Genomic DNA, 15,216 nt, shown 5'->3' on the forward strand with positions numbered 1-15,216 from the left:
CATTTTTTATGGCTGATTCATCCACTCAGCTGCAAGGAGAACTGGATTTCAGGTCTGGGGCTAGAGAGCCCAAATCAGGGCAGGAAGCAGGATGCAGACAGGCTCTCACCCCAGCTCCCCATAAAAATACTGGGTTTAATCTGGAGGTGGGACAGGACTTTATTATCCTGTTCCCAGGCTTCTTGGATCTGGTCCCATTTGGATGATGGGCCCTGAGCCCAAGATAATGGTTGGATGTTCTGAGGCTTCTAAGCAAAAGCAGTTCTTATGGAAATAGTACTGCACTGGGAGCCAGGTGACATGGATCCTATTCTTGGCTTTATTACTTACTTATTTTATGTCCCTGAAGAAGCCTCTTGTTTTCCTTGTTTGTAAATTTGGGATTTGGAATAGATGATTCCTAAAGTTTCTTTGAGATCAAATATTCTATGGATCTAGGATTCCTTAGATCATTCTCCAAACCTTCAAATTCAGGAAGATACAGCCCTAAGGATGTCTAAGAAAGGTTCCCTACATACCAAAATATTGACAGCAGTGCTTTTTGTAGTAGCCACGACCTGGAAACAAAGAAGAGAGGGAAAGAAATTGTGGCCCATGAGTGTCATGATATTTTACTGTGCTGAAAGAAACAATGAATATGAGAATTCATAGAAGGATGAGAAAATTTATATAAGCTGATGCAGTTTGAAGTGAGGAGAACCAATACAACAATGTATACAATGACAGAAACAATGTGTGTGACTACCATGTTAATGGAAAGAACAATAAAACAAATTAAGTATACTTATAATGACTAAGCTTGACCCTGGGGAAGAGTTGAGGAAATGTAGCTCTTTCGCTTCCTTTTAGAATTTAGAGACTAGGAGTATGGAATATTACTTATACTGTCAAAGACAGTCAATTTATTAGTTGGTTTTTCTGAGATGCTTTTTTTTCCTCTTTTTTTTTTTTTTCAAGCTTCCCTCTCCTCTCCCCAAGAGATGATTCAATTGCTTGAAGAGGGGAGGGATACGTCTGAAAAAGAATATGAGGTGAAAACAAAAGGCATCAATAAAAAAGAAGCATTCCTTATGTACCAAAATATTCATAGCAGCCTGTTTTATGGTAGCAAAATATAAACATTGCAATTACAAACGACTGGCTAAATTGTGGCATATGAATATAATAGAATGTTATTATGCCATAAGAGATGACGTACACGAGTAATCCAGAGAAACATAGGCAGAAGTTTACAAAATGAAACGCTCTGGGGTCAAGTAAGCAGAATCAGAACAAAATATGTGCTTACAATTATGCAAATTAAAACTACATTAAAAAGCTGTGGAACTGTGAGTGGCTGTTGTGACCAGTCTTGTCACCAAAAACTGACTATGAAAAACTGACATATACTGACTTCCTCTCAAAGAGGTGGAGTCTGTGAACATGGGATGGGGTGTATGCTGTCAAATATGGTAGCTGTATCAGCTGGCTCTGATATAATCCTGTTACTTTCTCACAAGGGATGGTTTTACAGGTTGGAGTAAGGTTAAAGGGGAAATCGATGTTGATGGAAAAATAAAACAATAACAATAAACTTAAAAAATGGTCATGTCCAAGAAAAAAGTTCCTATTATATTTATTTTATAAATTAAAAATCATGATATTGAAAAGAATTCCACTGATTTCACCAGACTGCCAGAATGATCTGGGACCCACAAAACATTCTATTATATTCATATGCCACAATTTAGCCAGCTTTAAAGGATCTCATTCTCCCTATCTCTGATCACCTAGTCCATAAACATAAAGTGCCTCTGATGTGTTAGACACTGTGCCAAAAACTGAGGATAGATGATCCCTTTCTCAAGGAGCTTGAAAACTAATGGAGAAGATAACATGCAAATAACTATGGGCAAACAACATAGATATCCTATCCTATAGATCTATCCAATATAGACTAAAGATGCTAGAGAGAAGACACTGGCATGAAAAGCAGAAGGAGGAAGAGGTGGGACCAACAGGAAAAAGTGTGTGTGTATGAACAATACATGGACATAGACACAGACTGAACACACGGGGTGGGGATGGGGAATAGGGAGAGCACAGTATAGTTCAGGAAAGTTAACATACTTTTTTTTTTTTGAATGTGGATTTCTTCTAGGATTCTTTATATAAACTTGAATTTACATAATGTGAATTTATGTAAAGTGAGAATGATCTATGTGTTCATAGGCATATATGCACATATATATGTATATACACATACATGATACACATCTATATGTGCAAGCAAAAGATAGTCACAATCTAATGGGGGAGTCAACATGCAAACATGTCCCTTTGTGAATTTTTGTATTCAAAGTGCTTAGAGCAAACAGCTGGGTGGTGAAGTGGATGGAACACAGGGCCTAGAATCAAGTTCAAATCCAACCTCAGATACTTGCTAGCTGAGTAACCTTGAAAAAGTCACGTAGTCCTGTTTGCCTCAGTTTCCTCAGCTGTAAAATGAGCTGGAGAAGAAAATGGCTCTGGTATTTTTGCCAAGAAAACCCCATCACAAAGAGCTGGATATGACTGAACGACAAAGTGCTCACACTGTACTTGGCACATAGTAATGGCTAATAAATATCACTGACTGGCTGCCTGGAGAGGGAACTTCTGCTTCTTAGATGATTAAGACCCAGGAATCCTTCCAGTGTCCCTAAAAGAGTACAAAGGTGAAGATCTACGGCTGATCATTTTAATGGAAGCCCTGTACTCTGTCATCTGCTAGGAGGAACACAGACTAGGGACTCCAAAGAATTGGATCTGCATGTCACTTGGCTCTCCTACTCCCTGCTTGTAGGACCTCAGGCAGGAAATTTACAACTCTGGATTCAGGGGGAGCCCGGAACTGGGAGGAATAGTATGATCTCCCAAGTCCATTCCAACTCTCAAACCTAAACCATTTGAATGTCAACATTTTTAATTGGCTGAGTCCTAGATCAGTTTTATATCAAACTTGAAAGTAAAATACCGAGACTATGATATGTCTAAAGTTGTAGAAACCAGGCAAACCTTAGTTTCCATCCCATTCACATACACTTGATGAGCTTTGTTCTGTGCTTTGTTCAGTGCTGGGAGATATCCTTCCATCCATTAGCTAAATGAGGGAGTGGATGAGTCCCTTGGGATTTCAGATGTGAATAATGAAGAGCCAACTGAAGTTTTGGGAGATGAGCTAAGTCTTCAAGTGGAGAAGGCCAGGCCTCAGGCAGATTGAAATAACTTAGCTTCCATTTCGCAGTGAAAATTCCCTAACTAGGAAGCTGAACCGGGAACACAACTTTGCAGCACAGGGCCAGGAACCAGCAGGGACCTGTGAGTGACTCTAAAAGGGCCACATTAAATAGGATTAATTTGTAGAGTTTCCAAGATGGTGCCTTCTCATCCTACAGGAGCTGGGGAGTTATCTAGAGGGAGCCGCTTAGGCATTGTATGAATTATAATGTTGAATCAAGGGTAATGTGGTTCTTAGTCACCCACCAGTCTCTAAGAATTCTGATTGTGGATAATGGTCTCTAAGACTTAGGAAAAAAAAAAAGCTAACCCCTTAACTGCGGGAATGAGACTTACAAAGGAGAGGGTGTTCATTTCCCCAATTTTTGATGAGCTTGGGAGTCATGGTGGTTGAGGATATAAGGGCCAGAGGAATATCCTGCCTCTCACTCATGAGCCTTCAAACTTGTAAGATTTGTAGTTTTGAAAATCAAAGTAAAAGTCTTATTAACTTGGGGGGGGAGGGGAGCTGTTATTCTCTTTTTCATTGGCTGCACGATGCTTGGAGGGGTTGGCTTCTGGAGACTGGAAGTCCACATGAGAGAAGGCCGGAGATGTTCTGCTCAGCCATGACAAGGAAGGCTGCCAATTTCATGGAAGGAAAAGGAGCTTCTCAATACAGAGCAGAGAGGAAAGAGGTAGCTCCAGAATACAAAGGACCGGGAAGCTCTCAAGAGAGTTGGGAAGTAGACCCCATATAAGATTCTAGTAAGAGCTCTCAAATACAAAGAAAGAAAAGAACCATTCCCAAATACAGAGGAAGGAAAAAAGGCAGTCCCTAAATACTGGGGGAAAAGAAAGGACTCCCTGAATACAGAAAAAAGAGAGAAGTGGGCAATCCATGATTACAGAAGAAGATAGGAAGGAAGCGGCCCCCAAATAAACAAGAAATGAAGGACTAGCTCCTAAATACAGACAGTGAAGTCAACCTCCAAATAGAAAGGAGAAGAAGGAACAATCTTAATGGGAGAGGAAGGGGCAGCCTCTACATAAATAGGATGGGACAGCACCAAATGTAAAAGAGAAGGAAATAGCTTCCAAATAGAGGAGAAAGAAAAATGTAACTCCCAAATACAGAAGGAGGCAGCACCCCCTAGGCCAATAGAGAAAAGAGTTGGGGGAGCTCTCAAATACAGATGAGAAGAATAAGACAGCTCACAAAGAGAGAGAGATGGATAAAGGACATCCTCTAAATAAAAAGGAGGAGGCAGCACCCAAATATGGAAGAGAAAGAAATAGCCTCCAAACAGAGGAAAGGAAGGTGCAACTCCCAAAGACAAATGAGAAGGAAGTAGCCCCCAAATAGGAGAGGAAGGGACAGCTGCTAAATAAATAGTAGGGGGCAGCACCCTTTCTACAGACTAAACACAGAAGTGAAAGTCTTAAAATCAAAGTACAGAAGAGGATGGAGGTGTGGATGTATTCAGCAGGCGAACTATGCTTTTTTTTTTTTTTTTTTTTTTGATCAAATGTGTCCATCTGTTTTGACAGCTATCTGAGTCTTTACTATTCCTCCTGCCAAAAGTCTGCTCTGCTAGACTATACCATCCAATCTGAGTCAACAACTTAATAACTAACACAGTTTGGGAAGCATTTAAAACATGCTGCATATTTTCTCCAACACACAAGCAACAAAGGATTAATTAAATCATGATATTCCATAAATATGGATGGGGAAATCAAAAACTCTATGCAGCCCTAGAATGGCCTCGGTGTGCTTTTAAGTTTCCTGGTAGCTAGTTTGAGCCAAATGGGGTACCCTGTCTCCAGTCACCTCTCTCCCCACTCCACTCACCACATTTGTCCAAGTTCCCTCAGCTCTGACACCTCTTTAGGCTAAATTGGGGAGGAGACTCCATCTGGGAATTTGATGATACACGTACTAAATAAAGAGGAGGAAATAATGAAGGGTCATAAAACATGGGAATTTGAAACCATGTTTTATGAGGATTGGTCTAAGAATCTGAGGTTCTTCAATTTAGAGAAGAGAAGTCTTGGGGATAGAGGGAAAAAAGATCTCTGCTTTCCAATATCTAAGGGCTACTACATGGGAAAGGGATTAGATAAATGCTGGTTGACTCCAGATAACAGAATTAGGATTAGGCTACCCCTAAATAGGCAGATTTGAGCTAAGGAACAGATTACTTCCCAAGGTAATGAGCTCCCCATCGTTGAAGACTAAATAGTCATTTGCCAGGGATATTGCAGAGCAAAATAATTTTTCAAGGTTGGGTTAACCAAGAGGATGTCTGAGATTCTCTGATTCTTATCCCGGTGACCTTAACAAATGGAGTAAGAGGTCCTATGTGGTGTGATCTGTAAGAAAAAAAAAAAAAACATTTCTAGCCTCACATTTCTTTCCTATCAAACTCTGAGATGGAAATTGAAAATCTTTCTATTCTATTCTTGATCCTTCCTAAGTCTTACTATTTATATTGTCATTCATTTATTTGGACCTGGATCATTGAATGACATGAGTCTAGAACCTCAGAGTTAGAAGGGACCTTGGCAACCCTCAAGGAATCCCCTTATAACACACCTGACAAGGGATTGGTCACCCTCTGCTTAAAGAAATGCAAGATCCTGCCTCATCTCTAGGCAGGTTCTTCCACTTCTGTACTATCTGGTAGGAAGATATCCAGTCTCAATTTGCCTTTCCTCTCCCCTCCCCCCTAGCTCCTGGTTATTTCCCCTGGAGCCAAAGAAAGCCAATCTTATCTCTTTGTCACAAGGTGATCCTTTAGATACTTAAAACCCAGCTCTCATGTTCCCTTTGAATCTTTTTTTTCTGCAAGCTACACAAGTCCAGTTCCTTGGATTGGCAGGAGCTAGCATTTCTATGTTGCTTTAAGCTGGCAATTGACTTCTCCATGCATTATCACATCTGTCTGTGCTGGTTACCCTTCTCTGGCCATTCTCCAGTTTTTCAATGCCCAGAGTGGAACCCAACACTCCAGATGAGATCTAACGAGACTAGAGTACAGGGGGCCTATTCCTTCCCTATTTCCTGGAAGCTAGATCCTCCCTAAGACTTTTTTTTGTCTTAGAACAGAAGAATCATAAATGAATGCTAACTCCAGAATGACACTTGGAGATCATATATATATATATAGTCTAGAGGTTCTTAACCTTGTGTAATAGACTTTTTTAGCCATGTGGAGAATTCCATGGATCCATTTCTCAGAAAATGTTTTTAAATACATAAAGTACATAGGACAGCAAAGGAACTCAATTATATGGAAGTACAGTTATCAAAATAGGTCGGTTTTTTAAAAAAAATCAATAGATCGCAGGTTAATAACTCCTGTTCTAATTGAACCCCTTTGTTGTACAGACAAGAAAATTAAAGTATAGAGTGTTTTAAGAGTGCCTCCTTCCTAATGGCAGGAGAGAGAACACCATGGACCCCATATCAAATGTCTCCTCAGACAATTAGCTATGTAACCTTAGACAGCTTACCTGCTCTCCTCAATTTCCTCATCTGTTAAATGGAGCTAAAACGGCACTTATTTCACAAGGTTGTTGTGAGGCTCAAATGAGATAACATGTAGAGGGCATGGAATGCCTTAGAGCACCATATAAAGACTTAGTTATTATTATTATTATTATTATTATTACAAACACATTGAAAAAACTTTTTGCAGACTCCAATGAAAACTCATTTTAATACTTTGGAAATACTTTGGGTTAGATGGGTGAAGGATATCCAACTTCCTTTAGGCCCATTGGCTGACCTCTTCAAGGCCCCAGGATAGGGCATTTATTGCCATGGCTGTTATACCAATTTTTTTAGTTCATGTGTCCTTTGGGCTCCAAACATGGTAGCCAGGAGGTAAACAAATAAAAGATTGGCAGGAAAGCAAAGAATTAAATTAATATAGTTCCAGTAAACCATTAACTTTGCAGAATCATAGTGTGGGAAAGAGTCTCAAAGAGCATGTGATCTCTCTGTCTCTGTCTCTGTCTCTCTCTTTCTGTCTCTGTCCCTTTTGTCTCTCTGTCTCTGTCTCTGCTTCTTCTACATAAGAAGAAATCGAGACCCAGGGAAATGATGTGACTTCCTCAGCATCTCACAGCTACTCAATTGCAAAGCCAAGATTCTAGTGTCACACTCTTCCCTGCACACCACACAGCCTTCCATGGTGTCATGATTATTTCAGGATGGAGGTATCCCTGACTTTTAATATTACTATAGGAAGAGGATAAGGGTGGGAAATAAAAGGAAACATGGGTGTATCAGGGTCCCTGCCTTTTAGGGACTTGAAATCCAATGACCCAAAGCTCTCCTGTCTCTTCTCTATCAAACTAAGTGAAAATATTCTTTTAAATCTTCTAAGTTGACTTGGAAAAGTAGGTGGTGCGTGGATAGAGCTTCTGGAAGCAGAAAGGCTTCTCCTTGTGGGTTCAAATCCAGCTTTAGATGCTTAGTAACTGTGTGATTTAACTTCTGTTTGACTCAGTTTCCATATCTGTATGGAAATGGGAGAAGGAAATGGCAGCCGTTCTAGTACCTTTGCCAAGAAAACATCAAACGGGGTCACAAAGAATCAGACACAAGTGAAAAATGATTGAACAACAAAACCACAAAGTTGGCACTTTTTTTTTTTTGCTCTGTGGAGCCCCCGTGCTGGTGACTCCTGTACCCACAGCCTGCCATGCCCTTTCCCTGATTGGTACAGACAAGTCAGTGGTCACTGGGGCACATGCCATGGAGTGTCACTGGCTGCCAACTTCCAGTCATGAACTTTGTCACAGTATTACTGAGTAATCATAATATTCTATTACACTGTGCTTAGGGTCCTTGCCTGTTAAAAAAAAAAGGAATTCCAATGACAAGTTGTTTCCCTGCTTTTCAGAACTGTAGTCAAGATCAACAAACTACAGTGTAAGGAGTTTAAGGAATAAATACTTTGAAATGATGAATTCTGGAAGAATCCCAGTATACACAACTGAAATTTTAGAGATCACTTCTCTTACAGAAAATAATAATGACTAGTATTTCTATAGCTACTCACACATGGATAATTGTATACGATTGTAAAAGATTTACAAAGTCATCTTATATGTATTATTCCATTTGATCTTTTAGACAACCCCTTAAGCTAAATGCTAGATGTACCATTCTCCCCATTTTACAGAAGGAAAAAACTGAGGTTGAGAGAGGTTAAATGATTCCTCCAGAGTTATATAGCTAGCAAGTGTCAGAGATGGAATTCAAATCCAAATGTAGCACTAAAAGGTCTGAGAGGTAAGTGACTCTCCCACATTAGTAGGAGTCAGCAGAACTGGGTTTTGAACTCAGGCCCTCCACCTGGATTACAACCTCCCCCTCCAGGTCGGTTATAATAATACAGCTCCACAATTCCTAGTGTCCCTTTCTTTCCATGGCCCTCCCTGAGTCTGAGAGCCTTTGGGAAGCTCATGGCTTCCAAATTTCCGGTGGAGCTTGATTCACCAGGAGGAAGACTGGGGAGGAAGGAGACCTTTCTGATGGGGGGAGGAGGAGTTCCTATCTCCAGAGCGCTCTCTGCGGACTCCCACGGAGATCTTGCACAACAGCCCAGCCATGGGCCCTGTGTGAATGAATCAAACATATGGATCAGATTGGTCCCAGAGATAAAGATAGAAAAACAGAGGGGGAGAGGATTTGGCAACATATTTTGCTGACATTTGAAAAATATGATAAATAACAATTGTTTCTGCCTTTGATAGCGCCCTCCCCTCTGGGAACAGAGGCAACCTTAAGCCCTATTATAGCATGCAAATGGTATTGAGAGCCAGCAATACCAAAACATATGAATTAAAGAACTTATTTGTATCAAGGCAGCATCTCATCGTGGGAGGAGTCTTGATTTGGAGTCGGGAAGACCTGAGTTCAAATCTTATCTTGCTAGCCTTGTGAATGTGAGGCAAGTAATTTAGTCTTTCTCAGTCTCGGTTTTCTCCTCTGTAAAATGGGCTTGTGATGGGTTGTTGTGGGGCATAAAAAAAAAAAAAAAATGCTTTGTATATCTTACTGTACTGAGCTATGACTTATTGTCATGGTGTTGGGCAGAGACCTCAGGTGTCCATGGGGCTCACAGCCAGATAAAATATAATGGGGGAATGTTTAACCGAATAAATACAAACAACCAAATGTAAATAATTGTTCTTTTTCCCCCTGAGATAATTGGGGTTAAGTGACTTGCTCAGGGTCATATAGCTAGGAAGTGTTTAAGTGTCCAAGATTTGAACTCAGGTCCTGCTGTTTTCAGGGTTGGTGCTCTATCCACTGCACCTATCTAGCTGCCCCTAAATAATTGTTCTAATAAAGAAATAATATTGAAACCAATATAGACAACAGATATTTAAGGAGACGAGACAGATATAATTCTAATCTGATATTTCCTCAAGCTACTTCTAGGGTCTATTGTTAGCACCCACCAGGGCAGCAGTGAAGTGGATACAACATCAGATCTAAAGCCATATGAGTTCAAATCTGGCCTCAGATACTAGCTGTATGATTCTGGGCAAGTCACTTTACCCTGGTTACCTCAGTTTCCTCATCTGTAAAATGAGCTAGAGAAGGAAATGGCAAACCCCTCCAATATCTTTGCCAAGAAAACCCCAAAGGGGCACACAAAGAGTGGAACATGACTGAATAACAATAATGCCTTTGGATCTCCTCTCCTCCCCTTCCTCCCTTTCCTCCCAGTAAATACTAAAAGTGTACCAACCTTGCAGTTAGAAGGACCTGACTTCAAATCTGGCTTCAGATACTAGTTATGTGACCCTGGACAAATCACTTAACTCTGATTACCTCCCCCAAATAAATAAATAGATGGATAGATTAAATGAATGAACAAACAAATGAATGAATGAATGAATGGAGAAATAAATGTGTTATTCTAAGTTAATAATGCAGTCGGAGGTAGGATTATGTCCGATTCAGTTTTAATTTGAGTTTGTCAACGCTATTGCTGGGGACTGTGTAGAGTGATTCAGACAGAATTCTAGAATTACAGAATGTCAGTAATGGAAAGGATCTCAAAGGGCATTCTAATCAGACCCATGCCTGAACAGGAAGGCCCTGTCCAATGCCCCTCTGATCTCGTCATTCAACCTTTGCCTGCAGACCTCCAGCAATGGGGAATTCACTCTCTCTCTAGGCAGCCCGTTCTAATTTTGGACAGCTCTAATTTTCAGAAGAATTTTTTCCTCATCTATAACTAGGCTTCCAAACAAAACCAGGGCATTTTTTTTATGCTGCTGAGAACTGGAAAGGAGACGTGACTTCTAATTAGCAGAGAGAATGCTGAGTACAAACGACATATATCTGCCTTGAGGGTCTTGCTCGGGTTGTGCCAGAGTTTCTGGGGAGATGGACACATATGGTTCAGAGACTCTTTGAGAGAGACTTGTGAGAGGTTAGCGGCAGACGTGCAGTGGAATCTGGCTCCTTAATACATCCCTTATTTCTAGCTTGGCCCCCTAGGGACTGTTAGAATGGATCTCCTTCAGAGAGATGCAGCCCTCTCTTTGGTTTGAGCTGAGATACTACTATCTCACTCCCAAGCTGATGAGCTCATTCACTCATGTGTTTGTTCTCATATATTCCAATCCGTGGAACGTGTCCAATTTCTGTTTGCCGTTTTCTTTGGATAAATGGGTTTATTCTTTATCCATTATTTGTGATAGTCTTTTGTATAATCTGTGGAAAGGAGCTAAATTGATGAGTGTAGGCTAAATCCTTATTTAAGGACTCCCTTTGAGAATGGCCAGTGGGGGAAGAGAAGGAGGGAGAGAGAGAGAATTTGGAATTCAAAATTTTTAAATGAATGTTAAAAATTGTTTTTATATGTACTAGGAGAAAAGACAAAATATTAAATTAAACATATTTTTTAAAAAGAGTGACGGGAAATAATTTTTTTCTGAACCTGAAACTACATCCCTAGATTATATTTTAGGGAGACCAATATTCCTTTCAGAAACTGGAGAAAAAAGTGCTCACCTTCAAGGTTCCCTTGAGGCAAGCCAGTCCAAAGACTGCTTTTGGCTCTCATCTCCTTGGATTTGGGCCAGGCTCTGGAAGATACCTATCCATGAGACTCGTAAGCCATGGCTGTATATTTAGATGGCCCATGATCCAGTGACATCAGACTTTTCACCATTCCACACACAAGACGCTCTATCTTCAGCCTCTGTATTTTGATTGACTGTTCCCCGTGCTCGGAATACTCTTAATTTCTCTGATTTCCTTTAAGTGTCAGATAAAATCCCATCTTCTACAAGAAGTCTTTCCTGATCACCCTCAATGCAAATATCTTCCCTCTACTGTTTATTCCCAATTATCCTGTAAAACATATTGCTTGTTCAGTGCTTTTTACGTTATTTTTGGTTGTTCACTCATTCAGATGCATCTGGCTCTTCGTGACCCCATGTACTATAGCATGGCAGGCCCTTTTCTCCTTCCCTGTTTCTTGAACTCTGTCCAAGCTCATGTTCATTGTTTCCATGATCCTATTCTTCCATCTTATCCTCTGTCATCCCCTTTTCCTTTTGCCTTCAATCTTTCCCAACAGCGGGGGCTTTTCCAAGGAGCCCTGTCATTTTCACATTGTCTCCTCCATTAGACTGTGAGTTCCCTAAGAGCCTTTCTCTGTAATCCCAGCACTTAGCACAGTGTCTGGCAAACAGTAGATATTAATAATAAATGTTTGTTAACTGACTGATATGGAGCAAGCTCTTTAACTTCTACTTGTTGTTTCTGGAAGTCTGATCCGCTTTTTATATACTAGATCTTAAAATACTAGACTGATAAAGTGTCTCTGTAAATCTCCAGGCTAAAAACACTGTTGACTTTTTCACTCTGATGATGGTAATAGCACAATGGGAAGAAGACAGACACTGGAGTCACAAGATCAGAGTTCAAATCTTACCCCTGATGCTGCCAGTATGACTTTGAGCCTTCCCTGGGACTCAGTTTCCTCCTCTGTAAAAGTCATTAAGCCCCTGTTATTTGCAGAGCACTGTGTTAGGCACTGAGTGAGATATGCCATTTGAATCTTTGCCTTCAGGTGAGTTACATTTTAGGAAGGGGAAGAGGCACAAGCACATGATGATTCTGGCCTGTGATATCACATGGTATGTGAATTCAAGAGTGACAAAGCAAAATTAGATGTGTAGTATATGAGGGAAAGTCCTTACCTAGCAGGGAGATGCTGATCCTTTGTGCTAAGAGTTCTGGCCACCCTTCAGTCTGCTGGATGATTGTTTTCTTCTCTCCAGGCAGGTTAATCCCCAGCTCTGTCCCTGGGCACTTCTGAACTCCTTTTCCGCTCAGCTGAGCTCACATGGCCTTGGACTGTGACCTCTTTAAAGATCTTCCTCCCTCTTGACTTCCCTGCAGCTGCGGACACTCTCATGCACTCACTCCTCCTCTCAGGGTATTTGTGATGCTACCTTCTCCTGGACCTGCTCTTAAATCCGATCTCTCATCCAAAGTCTTCTTTGCCGGATCTTCTTCCAGGTCATGTGCCCTCCATTGCTCTATCCCGAGCCCCTTTCTGTCCTCACATTATAATACTATCTGCTGTGGTGATCTCATTAGCTCCTGGGGACTCGATGTTCATCTCCATGCAGATGATTCCCAGATAACAGATGGAGTCCCCTTCTTTCTCTTGAAAATCTTTCTCCTGTCTTGCATTACAAACTGTCTTTTGGACATCTCAAACCAGATGATTTTAATTTCTGTATATTCACAGCACATCTCATTATCTTTCCCACCAAAAATTCTCCTCTTCCCAACTTTCTTATTACTGCCCAGAGACTCACCACCCTCCCGTTTCCCAGAACCTACATGCCAGGCTCAGCTCTTCTCTTAAATCATCCCTCATGCCATTTGCACCTATAAAACTTTCCTAAATATCCCTGATCTAGCCTTTCCTCAACTCACGCCTACACTGTTTCAACAGCATTTGAATTATTTCTCTGCTTCAGATCTCTTTCAATTCTAATCTAATCTTCACTCAGCTGCCAAGGGGATTTTTTCTTGACTGTAGATCTGACCATTCCTGCTCATTCAACTTTCTGGTTGTTCCATATTGCCAGGTTCTTTGATCCCGGATCTTGGGCTGTGATCACATCCCCACATTACCTTTCCCTTAGAGAAATTCAGTTGCCATAGTAGATAGAGCTCTGAGTCTAGGATCAAGAAGACCTGTGTTCGAATTCAACTTGAGATGTTCATCATACGAATTTGGGCAAGTCACTGAATCTCAGTCTACCCCATTTTGTTCCTTCCTCTGAAAATGCATCAACGAAGAAATCTATTGAATCTCCTTATAAGGTCATTGGATTTAAAGCTGAATGGAGGTTAGTCATTATCGAATTGATTTCCTTCTTTTTGACTGAGAAGAAACCTAGATCCAGAACATATCATAGAAGTATTCAATAACGAAGGCAGGATTGTAATCCAGGTCATCTGATTCCAAGATATCGAAGCCCATAAAAACAAAAGAGAATCTCTTTGGCTTGGTGTAATGTAAATTGGTTCAGTACCAAGGCAGAGGCTGAGAATTTTTCAAGGTCCCTGACAATCCTGTGATCCTATGACTTTGAGGACAAGTCAGCCAAACAGGTTCCCATCTATCCATAAATGGAGAATGGTTGTGGTCCTCACCTATAATCTCAGTGTAATTGAAGCCATGAAGCATGTGGAGATAAGCAGGGTTGGAATCACACAAGCAAAAGCCAATTTCCATTCCCTGTGGGTCCTTTTGCTCTGGGTGTCTTAGGATCATTTCACAATTTGATTCATCTCCAAGCCATTTTTTCTCCTATTATGCTTCTTGGAATGCACTGCCTATCGAACTGCAGAACACTCACAGCCTTTAATGATGGAAGAGTTAGTTTTAGGACAAAGGGAAGAAGTATTTGCCAATAAATAGCTAAAACAAATTCAAGGGGAATATAGATTTTCGGGAAAGGTAAGAAAGGTAAAAAAGGTCCTGAATATTATTAACAATAATAATAATCACTCATATAAATATCCTTCTATTTACAAATCACTTTGTTCTATCATTCACTCTTCACAACAACCCTATTAGCTAGGTGGGAAATGACTACGCTCAGGCTCAAGAACCCCAATGTCTGGAAATACTCTTTCCCACTTCTTAGCTTGTTGACATCCAACTCATCCTTTTGGATTTAGCTCGATCAAGTTTTCCTGGATCCCCCAGGGCAGTAACAAACTTCCCCTTCTTTCTTCTTTTCCTCACATAGTTGGAACTCTTTAGTATGCACACTGTAAGTGTAGGGCATAAAAAAAACAAGCCTTGGAGTTAGGATGACACCTAAAGCACGTCTGATCCTGGCTAAATCCCTTCACCCCTCAGCAAATCAGCCAATTCTCCAATACTAAATTCTAAAGAAGTCGATGATTTAAATGGGTGAAGGGAGGTTTCTTCCAGGGAGTTCCCTATATCAGTGAAATAACAGATCAGATTAAAATAACTCCTAGTCTAGTCTTAGTCCATGGTGGGCACTTAATAAATGGTGGGCACTTAATAAATGTTTATTGATTGAAAATAAGAAAAAAATATCATGTGCCATATATGCGGTAAATCATCCCCTAATGAGATTACTTTAGGCTTCCTAATGCTTTATTCAAACTTTGCTTGGTGTGATAATGTAATATAGTGAATAGAGCTCTTGGTCTTGACTCAGTTTATCTGCTTCAGATAGTTCCTTAGCTGGGTGACTCTAGGTAAGTCACTTAGCCTTGACAAACCTCAGTTTCCTCATCTTATAAAACAGAGATAAAAATAGAATGTAGTCCTAGAGGCTGCTGTGAGAGTCAAAGGAGAAATTGTGTATCAATCACTATATAAGGTCAGCAATAATCACGATCTCTCAGACTCTCGTTTGGGTCTCATAGTA

Source organism: Antechinus flavipes, chromosome 2, assembly GCF_016432865.1.
Source record: "Antechinus flavipes isolate AdamAnt ecotype Samford, QLD, Australia chromosome 2, AdamAnt_v2, whole genome shotgun sequence".
Lineage (NCBI taxonomy): Eukaryota > Metazoa > Chordata > Mammalia > Dasyuromorphia > Dasyuridae > Antechinus > Antechinus flavipes.